Raw genomic sequence first — 5,292 nt, 5'->3', positions numbered from 1 at the left:
TTGTCCCCTTTTATTATTTCTCTTCTCTTTTTTTTCAAGAACATAATATATATATACCAACTCATCAATGCATATGGTTTCTATAATATTACATGAGTGTGTACTCAAATTTCCCAAAAAAAATTTCAACAAAAGTTTGAACATACATTTTTATTTACCCATATTTTTCGGCATTCCCCACACTTAAACAATACACACTCTCACTAACTTAAGCTATTCAAAGATTCAAATAAGGGGTACTCATTATTTTTTAGCTTATAGTTAGTGGTGTTCTCAATCAAGAACAAAAGAGAAATTAATAGGCTCAAAGTGGTAAACAAAGGTAAATGAAATGGTAGGCCATTTGGGTTCAGTGAGCTATAATGAAGTGATGGCCTCAATCACATAAATGCATGAATGTACATTAAATAATGGATGTATAGAATTAAACAAACTAAAGATTGCACTCATAGAGAAAAAACACACAAGAATGAGATAAGTGGTTAAATTATGTAACCACACAATAAGGCTCAAAAACTCACAAGTTGCATGTTCTTTAACTCAAAAACCATATTCCACAATGTATAAATCATGAAAGTTTCAATGAAAATTTCAACTCAATTCCATTCGAATTTCAATGCCCTATATAAAAAGTAAGTTTTATGGATATTTAATTAAATTGACTAGCATTTATTCTATATATGTATATATAATGTGATTAAATGGAAAAGGTCAAAAATCCTAAGTTTAAATCCTAATTTCAATCAAACCAAAATAGCAAGTGTATAGAAAATCAACTTAGCGCAATCATCACATCATCCAAATCACAATCAAGAGGCAAAAAAAATCTAAAAACATGCATCACTACAATATAATACTAGGTTAAGTATAAACAAAATTAAAAGGTGCAATAAACTAAGTAAAAAGTAATAAACTAAGTAAAAAGGTTCTCAAAAGGGTAAAATATGTTCAATGCAACTAAAAAGCATAATAATAAAAAACTAAACCACAAGTTTTTAGAAATGGAATTTTTCACCCAAAATACACTGCTGACGTGGACGACCTCCCTACACTTAAAATGTAGCACCGTCCTCGGTGCTCAAGATCAGGCGGAGTGGAAGGAGTCATCACCTCCACCGTCCTGTGCCTCCTCTGGCTCATCACGCTGGGCCTCCTCCTCAGAATGATCGGATGGAGTGTCCGGCTCAGGTGGAATTTCAGTGCCGCCAGAAAGAATGATCCTCCTCGAGTGCTCATAGCATCGTATGAAACAGTGCTCCGAACGGACTATGTCATCAGATAACCAGTGGATCAGACGATAGAGAGGCTGTAAGAATGATGGTGTTGTTAAGAAGTAGAGAACTGAGTCACAAAATAGCATATATATAAAGTGAATAGATAATATAAATTTGAATGGAAGCATGCATGAGATTCAGGTTAAAAGTAAACAGAAGCAACTTTCAATCAATCCAAGTAATCCAAGATAGCTAACTTGCTTGTTTATCAAAGATAAAGAGAATAAAGACGCGTTGTTGCTATGCACGAAGAAAAAGAAAACAGTCAAAAAATAATGTTAGTTGAAAATGAAAAGGAAAGTCAGAAGTTATGTGAAGAAAAAGAAAAAGTTAGTTGAAAAAGAAAAGAAAAGTCAAAAGTTATGTGAAGAAAAAGAAAAAGTTAGTTGAAAAAGAAAAGAAAAGTCAAAAGTTATGTGAAGAAAAAGAATAAGTTAGTTGAAAAGGAAAAGAAAGTCAAAAGTTATGTGCATAGAAAAAACGTTCTTTTAATTTTGAAAATTTCAACAAATTCCAAAATAAACAAGTTCATGCTCACTTCTCAACAATTTGAGATGCCAAAACAAGTAATGCAAATGTATGTGTAGAGCACATAATCAAATAAGTATTAATCACAAGCAATTGCCATAAGTTAAAATAATTTGGTGTTGATAAAGTTAAAACCTTAATGAACATGGTAATCAAGGAAAATTCTAACACCAAATTATAATGAAGCATGAAATTCACAAGTTGAAGCAAGAATTGAAAACCTCGTGATCTATGTGATTTAATGTAAGTTAGGCATGAATAAAATGGATCAAATCAGCCACATAGATTAAAACCCTTCAATCTTGTGAGTTTATGCAAAAGAGGCTCTAATTCTCAAAAGAATTTTAAGTTTATGGTCAATTTGAAAATTCACTTGAACAATTCGATGCATAGAAGTAAATTATCATTACAAACAAGGAAAGAATGTTAGAAGCATGACCAAAATTTGCAAAGAAGTTCTTGAGGAATTTTCGGAAACTGTTTAGCAAACAAGATTCTATTGACACAGAAATCTGTCAAATAGAGTCTTGCTGCACCAAATAACACAATGTCACTTGATAAAATAAGGTTAGGAAAAATTTGGCAGCATTTCAGTAGTAAATTAGCCTATTTTCCAATTTCAATCAATCAATTCAAATTCCATATGAATGCATTATAATTAAAAACACAAAAACCATATATGAATTCATATGAATTAAACCACTAAGCCAACATTGATTGAGCAACAACATAAGCAATTAAGCCAAACCAAATAAGCAACAGCAGCAGGGAGCAAGTAATGGCCTAAGATACAGCACCAAAACAGCACAACAAACAAAAGTAATGGATTTAGATAGCATTCTTTTCCTTGAATTCAACAACCAATTACAAGTAAGAAATAAAAATTCAAACAATTACATCTAACCGAATCAAATGATTAAAGAAATATAAAACATCAAAATTTCGTTAATGAAACCAAAATTGACAAGTGTTCATAAACTAAAAGTGGGAAATTGAGAAAATAACAAAAGAAACTAAGAATATCAAGGCAAGAGAACTTGAAAATATAAATGAAACTATACTTAAACAAGAATCAAATACTAAAATTAAAGAGAAATTAAACTAAGAAAACCTGAATTCTAGATAGAATAGGGAGCTTCTCTCTCTAGAAAAATAAACCTAAAACATGTTTCTAAGTTACCCTAAGTGCTTCCCCCTTCATCCTTCTTCAATTTGGCTTGAAATATTTCAGAAATTAGTTGGATTGGGCTTGAAAAGTCCTGAAATCGCAATCTACGTATTGCAATTAATGAGCTCATGTGCCAAGTGTAACACGTACGTAGGATGTCACGCTGATGAGCGGATAATTTATACGCTTTTTGGCATTGTTTTTAGTATGCTTTTAGTGTGTTTTAGTTAGTTTTTATTATATTTTTATTAGTTTTTATTTAAAATTTACTTTTCTAGACTTTACTATGAGTTTGTGTTTTTTTCTGTGATTTCAGGTATTTTCTGGCTGAAATTGAGGGACCTGAGCAAAAATCTGATTCAGAGGCTGAAAAGGGCTGCAGATGCTATTGGATTCTGACCTCCCTGTACTCGAAGTAGATTTTCTGGAGTTACAAAAGTCCAATTGGCGCGCTCTTAATTGCGTTGAAAAGTAGATATCCAGAGCTTTTCAGCAATATATAATAGTTTATACTTTGCCCGAGATTTGATGGCCCAAACAGGCATTCCAAGTCAGCTTCAGAATTCCCGGCGTTAAACGCCGGAACTGGCACAAAAGTGGGAGTTAAACGCCCAAACTGGCACAAAAGTTGGCGTTTAACTCCAAGAAAAGTTTCTACATATGGAAGCTTCAATGCTCAGCTCAAGCACACACGAAGTGGGCCCGGAAGTGGATTTTTACGGCATTTACTCATTTCTATAAACCCTAGGCTACTAGTTCCCTATAAATAGGACCTTTTGCTATTGTATTTGGAATATCTTTCAATCTTTGGATCATCTTTTGATCATGTTTTTATGATTGAACCTTCTTTGGGAGGCTGGCCATTCGGCCATGCCTAGACCTTGTTCTTATGTATTTTCAACGGTGGAGTTTCTACACACCATAGATTAAGGTGTGGAGCTCTGCTGTACCTCGAGTATCAATGCAATTACTACTATTTTCCATTCAATTCATCTTATTCTTGTTCTAAGATATTCATTCGCACCCAAGAACATGATGAATGTGATGATTATGTGACGCTCATCATCATTCTCACTTATGAACACGTGCCTGACAACCACTTCCGTTCTACATGCAAACAAGGCTTGAGTGGATATCTCTTGGATTCCTTAATCAGAATCTTCGTGGTATAAGCTAGAATCCATTGGCGACCATTCTTGAGAATTCAGAAGGTCTAAACCTTTTCTGCGGTATTCTGAGTAGGATTCAGGGATTGAATGACTGTGACGAGCTTCAAACTCGCGATTGTGGGGCGTTAGTGACAAACACAAAAGAATCACTAGATTCTACTCCGACATGATCGAGAATCGACAGATGAATAGCCATGCTGTGATAGAGCGCGTTGAACATTTTCACTGAGAGGACGGGACTGTAGCCATTGACAACGGTGATGCCCAACATACAGCTTGCCATGGAAAGGAGTAAGAAGGATTGGATGAAGACAGTAGGAAAGCAGAGAGACGGAAGGGACAAAGCATTTCCATACGCTTATCTGAAATTCTCACCAATGAATTACATAAGTATCTCTATCTTTATTTTATGTTTTATTTATCTTTTAATCATTAATCCTTTATAACCGTTTGAATCCACCTGATTGAGATTTACAAGATGACCATAGCTTGCTTCATACCAACAATCTCCGTGGGATCGACCCCTTACTTGCGTAAAGTTTATTACTTGGACGACCCAGTGCACTTGCTGGTTAGTTGTGCGAAGTTGTGATAAAGAGTTGAGATTACAATTGAGCGTACCATGTTGATGGCGCCATTGATGATCACAATTTCGTGCACCAGTACGCATGGCCATGAGTTCCACCAACTCCTTATTTCTTCATGAATTCTTCATCTTGCATGGTTTTTCTTCACTTCTTTAATCCAATCCTTTGCCTTGAAATCTAAAATTACTCAACAAATACATCAAGGCATCGAATGGGATTAAAGTGAATGAAATTTAGCAATTATAAGATTTAAAAAGAATATTTTTACTTTCAAGCACAACTTAGGAAGAAATCATGAAACTATGCTATTTCAATAGATAAATGCAAGAAAAGTCAATGAAATCTACCCAATTAGAGCAAATAAATACCAAGAAATGTGGATTCATCGATGTCACATGCAAATTTTGGTGTGGCAAGCTAACTTTGACATTAAGTAATAAGTTCCTGGTCAAATTCACTTCTCAAAGGAATCGTATCTACTCTTCAAATTGAGATCTTTTGATATAAGCTTCATCAACACCTGCATTGAGGGTCAAACATAAATCGAGCAAAATATTATTAAAAAA

Source organism: Arachis stenosperma, chromosome 5 (genome assembly GCF_014773155.1).
Source record: "Arachis stenosperma cultivar V10309 chromosome 5, arast.V10309.gnm1.PFL2, whole genome shotgun sequence".
In the NCBI taxonomy this organism is placed as follows: domain Eukaryota; kingdom Viridiplantae; phylum Streptophyta; class Magnoliopsida; order Fabales; family Fabaceae; genus Arachis; species Arachis stenosperma.
The sequence above is the reverse complement of the archived record's forward strand: the minus strand, read 5'-3'. Positions refer to the sequence as shown.